This window comes from Maniola hyperantus, chromosome 8, assembly GCF_902806685.2.
Source record: "Maniola hyperantus chromosome 8, iAphHyp1.2, whole genome shotgun sequence".
NCBI classification, from domain to species: domain Eukaryota; kingdom Metazoa; phylum Arthropoda; class Insecta; order Lepidoptera; family Nymphalidae; genus Maniola; species Maniola hyperantus.
The window spans coordinates 14,400,691-14,417,161 of NC_048543.1; the positions used below are offsets into that span (position 1 = coordinate 14,400,691).

At 38.4% G+C, this 16,471-nt stretch overlaps 1 protein-coding gene across 1 annotated transcript in view; it reads left to right on the plus strand.

Moving 5' to 3' along the window:
* Positions 1–16,471, plus strand: part of GABA-B-R3 (gamma-aminobutyric acid type B receptor subunit 3) — a 97,200-nt gene that overhangs the window by 16,381 nt on the left and 64,348 nt on the right. The window lies entirely within an intron of this gene.

Consider the following 16,471-nt stretch of genomic DNA (forward strand, 5'->3'; position numbering starts at 1 on the left):
GACAGACAGACAGACAACAAAGTGATCCTATAAGGGTTCCGTTTTTCCTTTCGAGGTACGGAACCCTAAAAAAACAAATTGAAAAATAACGCCGCCATTTTGAATTTTCTTTAGCCATTTTCACTCGGGAATCGGGATGATGTAAGGATTCTAACGATATTCCACACATCCAAATCTGTTCAGGCATTTACAAGTTATGGTGGAATAAATAAACTCACGTATACACATACAAACTTACATGAATGCTGAAAATATTACATTAAACGTCGTTAAACATCGAAAGTTAAAGTACCGTGAATAAATTCTATTCTACTTCAATGATTATTATAAGTAGCAATTCAAAAGAAAACCCGCCCTGTACACCGAATGTTTGCCGAATTTCCATACATGAAAGGCTTTTCCATAATATAATAATCTTTTTGTTCGACTGAACGTGTGAACGATTGAATGGAGGCTCGCTGGAGCGGGGAGCTATTTGTCCTGTGCCTTTGTGTCAAAGAGTTATTAGGATTTGTTTAAATCCACACTAAGTATATTAGCTGATGCCTGCAACTTTGTACGGCTGGATTTAGGTTTTATAAATTTTTTTGGAAACTTTTTGATTTTCCGGGATAAAAAGTAGCCTAAATCACTGTACAGGTCTTTAACTATACAGACTACACATGCAAAAATCACATCGATCTGTTACTCCGTTGCGACGTGATCGAAGGAAAACCCAACAGACCAAGAAACCAGTAAACCGAAAGGCTTATCCATAATATAATAATCTTTTTGTTCGACTGAACGTGTGAACGATTGAATGGAGGGTCGCTGGAGCAGGGAGCTATTTGTCGTGTGCCTTTGTGTCAAAGAGTTGTTAGGATTTATTTTAATCCACACTATATTAGCTGATGCCTGCAACTTTGTACGGCTAAATTTAAATTAAAAAAATTTTTTTGGAAACTTTTTGATTTTCCGGGATAAAAAGTCGCCTAAATCACTGTACAGGTCTTTAACTATACAGACTACACATGCAAAAATCACATCGATCTGTTACTCCGTTGCGACGTGATCGAAGGAAAACCCAACAGACCAAGAAACCAGTAAACCGAAAGGCTTATCCATAATATGAACAACAAAAATTTTAAATATAAATTCTTACATGACACTCACACTTTACAACACACACACCCATACACCTACACTTTTTATATTTTTAGCTTACCTACTTGTTGTTGCATGTTAATTTGTTCTTCAATTTTTAGCTCTTACTTTGATTAATCTAATGAATGTTATATTTAATGTTTTGTATTACTATTTTATTTTTTTTGTAATCTCTAGCAAATAGTTATATTTAGATTTTATTCAATTATGTGTCAAGTTTCATTACTCCAGGGATGGGCGATAGAATTGCGACGCAGTGTTTCACTAATGCAGTTCTATCGATTGTGTTGTTTTTGTTTAGGTACACATATTATTTTACTGATTATTAACACGAAGAAACCAATATTGTGTTTTTTCTGTTTGTGTGGAAAAAAAAAATGAAAAAAAAAATTATTATAGTGGTTTTGTAAATTAATTGATTGTGTACCAAGTGATTAATAAACAAATTCTAATTCTAATTCTAATATAATAATCTTTTTGTTCGACTGAACGTGTGAACGATTGAATGGAGGGTCGCTGGAGCAGGGAGCTATTTGTCGTGTGCCTTTGTGTCAAAGAGTTGTTAGGATTTATTTTAATCCACACTATATTAGCTGATGCCTGCAACTTTGTACGGCTAAATTTAAATTAAAAAAATTTTTTTGGAAACTTTTTGATTTTCCGGGATAAAAAGTAGCCTAAATCACTGTACAGGTCTTTAACTATACAGACTACACATGCAAAAATCACATCGATCTGTTACTCCGTTGCGACGTGATCGAAGGAAAACCCAACAGACCAAGAAACCAGTAAACCGAAAGGCTTATCCATAATATAATAATCTTTTTGTTCGACTGAACGTGTGAACGATTGAATGGAGGGTCGCTGGAGCAGGGAGCTATTTGTCGTGTGCCTTTGTGTCAAAGAGTTGTTAGGATTTATTTTAATCCACACAATACTAGCTTATACTCGCAACTTTGTACGGCTGGATTTAGGTTTTAAAAAATTGTGATGAAACTTTTTCATTTTCACATGAAAAAATCACAATAGCTCCGTTGCGACGTAATTGAAGGCCAAACCAACCGACCAACAAACCAAAAACCAGCAAACTAAATTACATCAGGTGTCACGCCTGCTCGTCTGCTCGCTATTCTTTTTTTTAAACTTGTCCTGACTAACTGACTGATCTATCAACGTACACCCTAAGCCGCTGGGCGAATTGTTGGTTTGTCCTTCAATCCCGCCACAACGGATCAAAGGATTGATGTGAGTTGTTAACCTCCTCCTTTTTATCTCGGAAATCAAATAGTTCTCACGGGATGAATGAAAACCTAAATCCACGCGGCCAAAGTTGCCTCATCATAATTATAGTGAATAAATGATCAGCCAAGTGCGACTCGGACTCGCGCACAAAGGGTTCCCGGAAGAATTAACACTTTTTACTTTCTGGCAGCCATTTTGGAATTATTATTATTTGTTGTTATAGCGGAAATAGAAATACACATTCTGTAAAAAAATCTGCTCTACCTATTACGATTCATGAGATAGGTACAGCCCGCTGACAAACAGACAGACGGACGGATAGTAGAGGCTTAGAAATTGGGTCCTTTAGCACCTTTCGTGTACGGACCTCTAAAAGCAGCGAATCTAAATAAAATATTATATCATCCCTGAAATAAAATCTACATTAATACATCTGCTAGTTTCCGACAAATAATGATACGAAAAATCAGTATCAAAAATCCAATTAACTGTATAAACAGGAATTCTCAATATATTTTAGACATTTTATTCAAAACGGAATTGAACACTCACTCCAACCATTCAATTTCTCTCGAGATTCCAAAGCAATTCATTTGAATAAATGAACAGATATTTGAATAAGGGTCCACATCTGTCTACAGTGTGACAGGTTTTTGTCACGAGATCGGCGAAATGAAGAATTCACGAATGGATTTTCCGTTCGATATTACTATATTAAAATTTATATACTACATAATATATTTTACAGTAAAACTTAAACTTAGCCTTACCTAATTACTGTACAAATAAAGTAAATAAAATATACTTATTCTTTTATTTGGAACCATAGCGCAAACGACGCCCCCAAACTAACTGGCTCGTTGAAAAGCTTGGAGCACCGCAGAGACGCAAGCTCACTTTGTGTGTTATATCTCCTCTATAATAGGGAGTGTTCTGAAGAGTTGTTTGATCTCATCCCACGCTCCTTTTTCTACAACAGCACCGCACGCCACCGCAAACAATTCCACCCTCACCACTTGGGTGTCTCGTGCACTTCGACCATCCGGTGTGCCAGATCCTTTTTTCCACGCACATGCAAACTGTGTTATCAACTCCCATAGGCAATGCTCCTATTAGATTACAACATAGGGTTATTCAAGGGGCGGACCGACAAATTCCTGAAAGGCCGGTAATGCATTGGTGGTTCCTCTGGTACTGCAAATGTTCATGGGCGGCGGTAATCACTTATAACTTCAAGTGACCCGCCTGCTCGTTTGTTCGCCATTTTTATTAAAAAGACACAATATAGAAACATACAGAAAAACGATCACAAATATACTGCTTTTCATGCATTTCAACCGAGCAAACCACCACTACGTAACTCTATAGAAATGTGATGTATAACAAAGGCGGCGATCTTCTCAGCTGAATTGCATGGAATTACAATTATTATTAAATCTTATTTCAAGAATTCAGCTTCGCAAAACAAAAAAAAACATTTCATATGTAACCTGAATTAAGTAATCAAAATCCAGCCAAACCTATGTTTGTCACCAATACAAACGAAGATTTCTCACTTCACAGAAATAATTATAACATATAGACATAAGCTTCAAATATTCATGACATCAAATATTCATGATAGCTTCACTGAGAAGCGAATTTCCTCTCAACATTTTCACTAAAACCCTCGACTCCAAAGTCCAAACTCAAAAAGGCATGTCATTATAAAACACCGGCCAAGTGCGAGTCGGACTCGCGCACTGAGGGTTCCGTACGTGAGAAAAATACGTTTAATTATTTTGTTGCTTAAATTATCTCCAACTACAATTTTATTGTAATTTGTAAGCGCAAAAATATTTTTTTAATTACAGTAACTACACATTAACGATTTTTGGATTACGAAACATGATTCTAGGCAAATTGGAGATACCCTGTCTATAGGTTTTGATTTATTTATGAGTAAGTAGGTATCTAAATATATGAAAGATAACGGTCAGCTTAAACTACGGGACGGATAAGCTGAAATTTGGCATGCATGCTATTATGACGTTGACATCCGCTAAGAAAGGATTTTTGAAAAATCAACCCTTAAGGAGGTAAAATAGGTGTTTGAAATTTGTTCAGTCCACGCGGACGAAATCACGGACAAACGCTAGTGTGGCATAAATTGCCTTATTTTTGATTGTATAGAAGCTCGATTTTTTACAGCGACTGTTAACAAAAGCATTCGATATAAGTTAGTGAGACAAAAGTGTATTGACAGACAGACAGCATATGGACATCGAAGAGATGTATAAGGGATCCCTTTTCCTTTTGTGTTACGGACCCCTAAGAAATTTAAAAAAATACGCGGCGAACTTATTTCACCTTTGAAGTGTCACAGAATGGAAACGAAAGTTATTTTTTTAACGTCTCTCGTAACTCCTCTCTGATGAAACAGAATTTTTAAATTGAAATTACATTTTGGCGCAATTTCCTCTACCTAGTCGGGTAAAGGCTTATTTTCTTCTTCTTCTTCTAAATATATAAAAGGATAAGGTGACTGACTGACTGATCTATCAACGCACAGCTTAAACTACTGGACGGATCGGGCTGAAATCGGTTTGAAATTTGTGTAGTCCACGCGGACAAGTCGCGAGCATAAGCTAGTCTATACTTAAATCCGCACTGGGCCAGCGTGGCAGTCTATGGTGATGGTCTAAAGTTTAGACTCTAAACCATTCTCATTCTAAGAAGAGACCCATGTACAACAGCGACGATGGGTTAATTCAAATTCAAATTTAAATCATTTATTCAAATTGGGTACTATTGTACATTTTCTCATTGTCAATTGCTGAATTTGCAATACAATGATGTAATTACGTAAACTTGAAACTAAAGCTATGAGGGTTCCAAACGCTGGGCGCGTTCTAGAAAAGCCCACAACAAACTCAGCTAATGATGATGATGATGATGATATTATATCATTCTGTCTATAATATTATGTACAACTAGCTGGCCCGCCCTGGCTTTGCTCGGTCGGAATTTAGAAAATCGAAGTGGGCGTTGAATTTCCAAAAATCCTGGAACACGTATTTCTTCATTTGTGTCCGAAACCCAAATACCAATTTTTATGCAAATAACTTGAAAAATGACGGACTTTTCTACAAACTTTCATCCCCTATTTAACCCACTTAGGGGTGGAATTTCGAAAATTCTTTCTTAGTGGATAACTACTTTGTATAATAACACACCCTCAAAATTGTATGACTCTAGGGCCAGCTGTTTAGGCTATGCGTTGATATATAAGTCAGTCAGTCAGTCAGGACTTTGAATTTTATATTATGTACAATAGGTAAAGTCCCCGTACGAAGCTAGGGCGGGTCAAATAGTAGAATAACAATACTACCTAAAACGGCTTAGTTGTTTGGCACGGTGCTAAATAAATGTTTCATTTATGTCATTTGTTATGTTCTGTTTCTACTTAATAATTGATTCATTAGTTTTAGACAGTACTATTATGTACATGAACACCAACATTTGTTTAATTAAAGTAAACAGTGGTTGTTTAGTCATGTTTATTTGTACTCGAATTTGATATTGCTCTGTTTAAGGTTTACTTGTATACAGTACCCCTAGTACAAGATTTTACGTCTCACCAAACCAAACCAAATTCGAGAGTCGAAATATTTTCGCGATACAGTAAACTGGATCTTAAATGCCTTGTTTTAAAACTCAAGTTTGTCTACACTTCTACAGCCAGCGCTCCAAGCGGAAACATTGCGAAATTAAAATCAGTGGCATTGAATATTTGACTTCAATTCAAAGCTGTTTAGGTCCACTTTACTGTAACGCGGAAGTATTTCGACTCTCGAATTTGGTTTCGTTTGGTGAGACGTAAAATCTTGTACTACGGGTACAGTACGCAGCAGAAAGTAATGAACATCGACCTTTAGAAGGAGATAGCAGATTTGTAGAGCAGTGTCTCTGTCGTCGAGGCCGACAAAACGTTATATAGATATGAGTGACAGAGACAGCGCTCTAGAAAGCCGAAATGTCATTCTAAAGGCCTTTCTGCCGCGTTCATAATACAATATCTGCCCGTGAAATGATACCAGCTAAGATAAAGACTATCAGGCAAAAGATAACCACTGTAATTTTCTTGCTAATTTATCATCAATGTTTGAGTACAGTCGCCAAAAAAATTGTTCCTATTACTTTCATTTCAACGACTTCTCTGGCGCTGTGGTGGCGTTCCGAGCTCAATTACCAGCTGAGGCATTTTCAAAAACATAGTTTTGTTGTGTTTGGTTGGTGACTCAAAATAGTTAACGCCCACTAAGATTTCTGTCTCTGTCATTTATATGGGTTTACGTAACAGAGAGAGCCCTATACTAACTTCTGTCCGCGGATAGAGTAATAGAGTGAACTGTATCTAGTTTGGAAGCGGTGATAGCCTAGTAGTTAAGACTTCAGCCTCCTATTCGGTTGGTCTGGAGTTCGATCCCGGGGACGCACGTCTAACGTTTCGGAGTTATGTGCGTTTTAAGCAATTAAAATATCACTTGCTCTACCAAACTGAAAAGGAAAGCACAAATAGTAATCAGTACCCTTACGTATTAAAAATGCGAAAGTGTGTTTGTTGGTTTGTCCTTCAATCACGTCGCAACGGTGCAACAGATTGACGTAATTTTTCCATGGATGTTTATCCCCGAAAATCAAAGAGTTCCCACAGGATTTTTAAAAACCTAATTCCACGCGGACGAAGTTGCGGGCATCAGCTAGTCAACTGTATAAATATGTTGTGCCATAATTGCAAAGCGGTGTTTCTGCTAACCGTACTTACCAGCTCGCAAGCACGAACTTTTGTCATTAATACTTCTATCTAAAAATTTTACATCCCACGACATCGCTTTTCCTAAAAGAAAAATCTGCAATCCACATTGGTCAATCTGTGAATTTGCGCCATCATCATCAACAACCGATAGACGTCCACTGCTGGACATAGGTCTCTTTTATGGACTTCCACACGCCACAGTCTTGCGCCGCCTGAATCCAGAGGCTCCCTGCGACTCGTCTGATGTCGTCCGTCCACCTAGTGGGGGATCTTCCAAGCTGTGATATCCTAGTGGTTAGGACGTCTGTCTTCGACTCGGAGGTCGGGGGTTCGATACCGGGCACGCACCTACTCTCTAACTTTTCGAAGTAATGTGCGTTTTAAGTAATTATAAATATCACTTACTTTAACAGTGAAGGAAAACATCATGAGGAAACCTGCATGCCTTGAGAGTTCTCCATAATGTTCTCAAAGATGTGTGAAGTCTACCAATCCGCACATGGCCAGCGTGGTAGACTATGGCCAAAACCCTTCTCACTCTGAGAAGAGACCCGAGTGAATCTGTAATGAGCCGGCGATGGGTTGATCATGATGATGATGATGATGATGATGATGATGATGATGATGATAGAACTTTACCGCTGCAGCTTGTCTAGTAGGTATCACAAAGTCTCCGAGCTAAAACTCTTAAGCTATGAATAAAATATTCAGATAATAGCTTTAGCTTTTATCTATGGCGCAGAGACGTGCCTAAGAGGGTTTTTGAAAATTCATTTATTAAGACGATAAAATAATATCAAAATGTCGAGGGAAAACATTTGACCGAGCGAAGCTAGATCTCTAACGTAGGCTCGTAGGAGTTTAGATTCATCCGTTTGTCCGTCTGTCTGCCTGTCAGAAACTTATCTTCTGAATGCATCTTCTGATTTCTAAATGTCTGGTCTTGTCTAGTGGGAGGCTTCGGCCGTGGATAGTTACCACCCTACCATCAAAGCCGTGCCGCCGTGATTTAGCGTACCGATACGTTGCCGTGAACCCAAAGAGGCATGGGTTTAATTAAAATCTGTAACACCCCTTGCAGGTAAGCCCGCTTTCATCTTAGACTGCATCATCATTTACCACCAGGTGAGATTGCAGTCAAGGACAAACTTTTTTTTTTTTTTATATAATGAATATTTTTTTTTAATATTACAATAAAACTTAAAGCTAGCCTTATCTAATTACTATATATCTCATGACCGCGTGGAATGGTGCCAAGAATACTGGCTGCATTTCCGCGCTGGACAGCCAGGCTGATCCGTTGCGCAAAAAATGAGCCAGCCCTTCTGTCACCAGATGAGGCTATTAATCGCGGTGAAATGTCTCGTAATTTTTTTTTAGCACTAAGACTCCATGGCCCCAGGGTCTCCACGGCAAACGGCACAAAAATGTAACTCTCTATAAGAGAGGCATACTTGCGCCGCTTGCCGTTTTCAGCTGTTTCTGCTGCGGCTCCCGGTCTTGATGCTGTCTTCCTGATATGAACAAAAGGACAAACTTGTATCTGAATTTAAAAAAAACCGCCCAAGTGCGAGTCAGGCTCGCGCAACGAGGGTTCCGTACTACAGTCGTATTTTTTCGACATTTTGCACGATAATTCAAAAACTATGATAGTTACATAAAAATTAACACAAATCTGTTTCAGAATGCACATGTGAAGCCCTTTTATATAGTTAGCCCCACTTGATATAGTTATCTTACTTCGAAAATTGAAAGTAGATACTAATTATTAGTTCATGACCATAATTTAATTTTTTATGTGTGATATTATCACTTATTCACGGTTTTCAAATTTTTCCCCTAATGTCTGCTATAAGACCTACCTACCTGCCAAATTTCATGATTCTAGGTCAGGCAGACAACAAAGTGATCATAATCGGGTTCCGTTTTTCCTTTTGAGATATCGAACCCTAAAAAATGAGAATGCAACCAAAGAATGGCTTAAAATTTTCCCATCATTACTAGCGCAGTCTATGCGACTCGACGACGACGCCCACATTACAAAGTGACAAACACCCATGCAAAGATACGGAGTTACCTACTTAACTTGTTACTTACTAAATTCAATAAGCAAAGTTCTCGTTTCAAGTTGAACTTTTTCAATTTGTTCCGTTTTTATCAAAATTTATACAAATTGATAAAATTAATATTTTGTTCGAAACTTTTAAATTTAGATAGGTAGGACACAGGTCGGTATGGCAAACGGGGTGGGGACGCCCCGCACACCCGCACAGCCCCTGCGCTAGCCCAGTGCGGGATAGCGTGGATGACGTGCGGGTTAGCGGAGCGTCTGTCCCCCCCCGCTTCATACTCCGATTGCCATCTCGACCTGTCGCGTACATTCTTACATTCATTCATACATTCTTTGATTGGGAGCGTCCACACTGAACTTAAGTAGGTAGTTTTTTTTTATTCTGATACAAGTGAGCCTTTGACTGCAATCTCACCTGGTGGTAAGTGATGTTGCAGTCTAAGATGGAAGCGGGCTAACCTGGAAAAAGAATGGCAGTTTTTACTAAGCCCCTATGGTTTCTACACGGCATTGTACCGGAACGCTAAATCGCTTGGCGGCACGACTTTGCCGGTAGTGTAGTAACTAGCCACGGCCGAAGCCTCCCACCAGACCAGACCAGAAATTTATAAAATTCCCATGACCCCCCCACCCCCGATTCCTGGAGCCGCTGGATTCAAGCGGGACAAGACCGTGGCGTGTATAATACGTATGGAAACAAGATCCTATTACGGCTTGTTTTTGACAAATGTAATACAAACCCCTTAACAACCAATTTAGAACTTTGTTCGCAACAAAGCCGGGCAAATGTCAAAGGGCACGTAGCAAAGTTTCGAGTTATAAAGCCTGAACACACGCCCACGGGTTCGAGCTGACGACAAACCTGTTGAATGCTCTGACGTTCTTGTTTGCGCAAGTACAACGCCCTTACTAGGTATATCCTTATCCAAACTTCCATCAGTCAATCAATCAATCAATCAGCATGTTTGCGTCTGCAACTGGACATAGGCCTTCCCAAGAGCGCACTACCGCACACGATCAAAGTCAAAGTCAAATGATTTATTCATAAATTTTTTTTACAAAAAAATAAAAACCGACTTCGTTACACAAACACTAAAAATTGAAAAATAATTTAATTTATTACCGAATATATTATATATACAAGAGTTAATATAGTTTCATAATAATACTTTTTGGTGCCGGTGCCAATTAGCTTTAGCTGCGCGAATCGTCTAGACTTCATATTTTTATGGGACTCCACAATGGCACCTCATTGGCACCGACCCCAAAAAATATTATTATGAAACTATATTAACTCTTGTATATATAATATATTCGGTAATAAATTAAATTATTTTTCAATTTTTAGTGTTTGTGTAACGAAGTCGGTTTTTATTTTTTTGAAAAAAAAATTATTTCACAATTTTTAGTGGCCCCATGGAATTATGCTATGACTGGTTAAAAATCTACTGTTTACTAAGCTATTACACTGATCGCGAGCAATTTACTCTTATCCGTTGAGGAGTTCCAGTATCTATCTTCGAAGATGTTCATCAGATCTTCACCAAATTAAAATGGGACCAACTTTGAAGTATACCCTTTCAAACAAAAAAAGAATTTTCAAAATCGGTCCAGGCGTTTTTAAAGAATAAAAATAAAAAAAAAAAAAAAAAAAGATTCCGACGAATTGAGAACCTCCTCCTTTTTTTGAAGTCGGTTAAAAATAGGTAATAAATTACTCTTTTCGATTATCAGCTGTTGGATTTGTAAGATATAGTACCTACTGGTAATTATTACGCAAACTTAAAACTAAAGCTACGAGGGTTCCAAATGCGCCCAGATCTGAGAAGAGCCCACAACAAACTCAGCCGGGTATTCTTTTTATTATCACCACTTTACGAAATCATAAATTTAACTTATTAGAACTATCACAAAGTCGTTAAGCAACTCATTCCCAAGCTTGCTTATCATTTAAATAATCCTTTACATTGTAAATTGTAATATAGGATTTTTCAATGTAGTTTACGTTTTATGAAAACTTTGAACTTCTTGAGAGACATCTCCAATATGTTTTCTAAAAGCTTATTATTTCCACCGCCTTCCTCATCCACCCACTTCCCACCACCATCTTAAGGTCGTCAGTCCAGTGGGCTGGAGATTGTCCCACACAACGCGGTCTCCACTACAGTACCCGTAGTATAAGATTTTACGTCTCACCAAACGTTGCTAGAATTCGAGAGTCGAAACACAATAACATCAAAGTAAAATGGACCTTAAGAGCCTTGAATTGAAGTCAAATATTCAATGCCACTGATTTTAATTTCGCAATATTTCCGCTTGGAGCGCTAGCTGTAGAAGTGAAGACAAACTTGAGCTTTAAAACAAGGCCTTTAAGATCCAGTTTACTGTAACGCGGAAGTATTTTGTCTCTCGAATTTGGTTTGGTTTGGTGAGACGTAAAATCTTATACTACGGGTACAGAACATGTCTGCCCCAGCGGCCATGTTCTGCCCACTGCCACTTCAGCTGGCTGATTCGTTGAGCTATGTCGGTCACTCTGGTTCTCCTGCGGATTTCCTCGTTACGGATATTGTCCCTCAGAGAGATATCCAACATAGCCCGCTCAATAACACGCTGAGCTACTTTGAACTTGTGGACAACTTGCAAAACATGCATGCAAAGTATGTCTGCCTGTCTGATTACCCACGGGATGTTTAAAAGCACTTTTTAAACGATTTTGACGAAATTTGGTACAGGCTTTCTGGGGACGGATAAGGCTAATTCTCACGGAATTTTTAAAAGCCTAAATCCACGCGGTGAACGCGTTGTGTTTCAAGCTTTTGATTCAAAACAGACCCACAGATTCTAACATAGAATGCATAAATAGAAAAGTATCATTAATCCATTCGTTATAGGACTTTTATCAAGTACCAATTGTATTTTAATCAAAAAATCTCTAACAAAAGAGCCGATACTTTGTCGAGATTCATCTCAGATGAATGGGGGTTTTATAGTCTGTTAACCCCCCCACCCCCATCCCCCCCCCACTCCCCGCGTTTCATTAAGCCCGGCACCTGCTTTATTAACCTTCATAATAAAAGCCGTTCGTATTTTTATATACGAAAATTGTTATAGCCCGAAAACAGTGTGTTCGTATTCCAAAGCACCCTTGAAAAAAAAGCTGGCCAAGTCTGAGTCAGACTCGCACACAAGGGGTTCCGTACCATCATCCAAGAAATCCACTTTTAAAATATTATTTATCAATTATCACAAAATTCACAGTTTTCGGATTTTTCCCTTTACTTGTGCTTAATGAACTAAGAGTCAGCGCGTGTCAGACCTTCGTTATTTTAAACCAGCTGAAAGTTTCTCTGCGTATTGTCCCCAACACCGGCAGGACGCAGGCAAGGCCGATCAGGTCGACCAGGTCGAGGAGACAATGTCGCAGCAACATACAGTGTAAGGGTGGTAAATTGGGCGGAATAGAAATATACCCGGATACGGAATAATCTACCACCTTACAAAGATTAGAGGAAAAAAAAATAATTTTACTTACTTGATCTATCTACCTAGTAAAGAATAGAAGCTAGCCGTCGACTCCCTTGTAATGTATATGAGGTGTTATAAATGAAATTTGCTAGATGTTAGGCAAAATTGTTTTTAATGTAACTTTTACCGGGGTCGCTTAATACATAGTGATGGCTAATAATGCTTAGTTATTCTAGCTTAATGCCAAGACTTAATTTAGATACATTAGAATGCCTTAGGTAGATAGTACATAAAATCTATGTTTTAAATTTAAGATGCCATTGGCATGGAATAGACAATGACACAGTAAAATTCATAAAATTGTTTCAAAATAAAAGCTCAGTAGTAAAGACAGGGTTCTTACTGTACACATACACTAAGAAGGTTCACTAAACTGTTCCAGGATACAAACATTTGCTTACTTGTAGGTGCGAAGACTGCAATGTAGCTGGACGGCATCGGCCAAGATCCAAAACTCAATTTAACTTGATTCTTCACAACCGAAATGTTTCCTTACAAAGATTTTCACCAAGTCTTATCCATAGAAATTAAGTTGCCAACGTGAATGTGCAAAAGAAATAAATACGGAAAACGAAAGCAAAAAAAAACGGAAAACCGAAAACTAAAAACGGAAACGCAAACGGAAACCCTGCAACAAAGAAAACAAGATTATAATTTGTGCTGTGTGAAAATTTCGACACGTGGAATTTTCCCGATCAAACACAACTCACCTATTGAACTCCTGGCCACCAATGGTTTTCAGGAGTCCACCCACAACCCATTATCCTCATTTATTTGGGAAGGTAAAATAACTGGAACTGAAAGGGAAATCATTAAATTAGGATTTTCTCTAACCAAACCGCCATTTTGTCGAATCCACATTACTTGATTTTTCACTCACCATAATTGATGAAACATTGAAATACGTTAGGATGACTAAATTTATAACTATTGTATTTTCCCAGGCGAAGCCATGGGCGAAAAGGAGTGAGATTTTCCTGGAACGAAAAAATTCGTCTTCACATGTTGACTCCAGAAAAATTCTAAATCTCACCAATCGGTGTTGCCAGACGCAACCCGAGTGTGGCCGCTCTCATTTAGTTTGATCATGAAGCCAATTCATTTTTGAATATTTGCGGAACCTAAGGATATATTATAAGAACCGTTTTGTTAATGACTTAACAATAAACAAATGATATTATGGTTTTATTTAATTATTTTGTTTTATTTTTACGACAATTGACAACGAAGCAAACGCCATCTATTGTGGCTCGAATGAACTCTGAACATCGACCCACGCGTAGTTCTGCACCTTGATGCTAGGTGGCACCAACATACTTTGAACAAAATAGATTTTAATTAAAAGCGAAACGCTAATTAGTAGTTCAAAATTTACAACGTCACAATACTTCCCCTCCTACGAAAAGGTTCAACAGGTTGAACCACGCTGCCCTCAGCGTCATCCAACAACTACTAACAATTTGCCTGAAACAAACAAACAAAAAAACACAGAAGTTACGCGTGAACGCACATCTACTACTAACAAGGAAAATTGTCTAACAAAATAAATATACTGAAAACAGTGTAAGGTTTTATACATTATACTTAACTACACAACCCTAACTTCTAAAAAGAATATATACAAAAAAACTTCATGGTGTCTAAGACACTTGAGTGGAAACATCTTGGCATCATTCTTCAGCTGACTGATAGAATGCGTCTAGGCCTACGGTGGTTCACTCTTTTAAACTACCATCGTAATATTTGTTACTCAACAAATACGGAAAATCTGGTTGTGAACGGGTCCATCTGATATGGCAACCGTTCTCTATCCCATTCGGAAAAATAAAACCGAATCAAAATCGGAATATGAGAAAAAAAAACGAAATAACTCTCCTAGAAAATAGATCTCGGAACAGAATCGGAAAAATAACAGAAATGATCCATTATCTAGAAGGAAAACGAAAACAAAACACAAAACCCCCCCTTTTCGTTATCCCCAAAGTACGATATTTGCATTTTTACTTTCTCAACCGGTTGGTCTACCACAAGCATTCCAATCATCACATATTCATCCCTACATACATCCACTACATTCCTCCTCAACTGAACCATGGTAATGTAACTGTTAACTCAGAACATCACTACACTCATTCAAATTCCTAATTGAATATTGATAACTTAAATATTCAAACAGTTTAGACCAAACTAAGTAATGGCAAATATCTACTTCTTAATATCCTTAATATGCCAAGTGCCTATTGGGTGGTTGTCAGCTACTCTAACTAGTTCGTAAACCAAAGGTGACAAAACCTTGACAACCCTGCACTTTTCATACTTAGGTGCCAGCTTAGCTGCGAAAAAATTTGTAGCGTCGCTTTGTGGATAGGTCTTTTTCCACACTATATCCCCAACAGAATAGCTTGCAGACCTACGCCTTAAGTTGTAATGCGTTGCATACTCTGCATGAGCCTGAAACAAATTTCTCCTAACCTGACCAAATATGTCCTCCAAAGATCCAAACTTTCCTGCGTATTCCTCCCTTGGAATTCCGGCCTCGTACTCCTTATCCGTGTCCTTATAGAAGGAACCATTTAAGACCGGTTCTCTAGCGTGGACAAGGAAGAACGGGGAGAATCCAGTGGATTCATTAACCGCACTGTTTATGGCGAACTGGACCTTGTACAGGTTTTCGTCCCAGGACCTGTGGTTATCTTTCACAAAAGCGGCTACAGCAGTCATAACAACCTTATTGTACCTCTCAACAAGGTTAACTTGCGGAGTGTACAGTGGTGTGTAGTGTAATTTCGGAATATTATAACGCTTAATGAGATTACGGAATTCAGATCCTGTAAATTGGGACCCATTGTCCACAATCACAGTCTCTGGAACACTATGGTTCAAAAATACAAAATTCTCTAGCGCTTTAACAACAGCGGCACCTGTGGCACGCCGTAACGGAAACAACATTGTATATTTCGAAAAACAACACGTCACCACAAAAAGAAATGAAAATCCTGATTTAGACCTAGGCAAAGGTCCGACTAAATCAGCCGAAATGACCTGAAAAGGTCTCTCGCAGACTTTAGGCTTCCCTAGCAGACCTGGAGTGGCTGATGTCGTGTGTTTATACGCAGAGCAAGTATCACAATTCTTAACGTACTCAACCACGTCCTTATACATACCACGCCAAAAATATCTGAGGGATAATCTGCGATGAGTTTTGAACACACCAAAATGACCTGCAGTTGCATCTGCATGGTTTTGTTGCATAATTCTAAGGATGTCGTTCTTGTGGACTACCTCTTTCCAGTCGAACTCACTGAGAAGCTGGTATTTACATTTACTGTAACGATATAGTTTATCGTTCAAAATACTAAAATTCGGAAAATTTGCTGGATTGATTTTACAGCCATTAAATGTTTTGTCATACCAGTCATCTACCAAAACTTGTTGACTAGAGTTATCATTACGATCACCAACTACATCTACGTGTATGAGTCTCGACAAGGTATCCGGAACTACATTATCACAACCCTTCCTATGTTCGATAACAAAATTATACTGTGATAATCTACAACCCCATCTGGCGAGTCGTCCTGAGGGATTTTCTAAATTTAAGAACCACTTTAGGGATGCATGGTCTGTGATAATTGTGACTGGCTTGGAACCAAAATAAGCCTGAAATTTCTCCACTGCAAAAATCACAG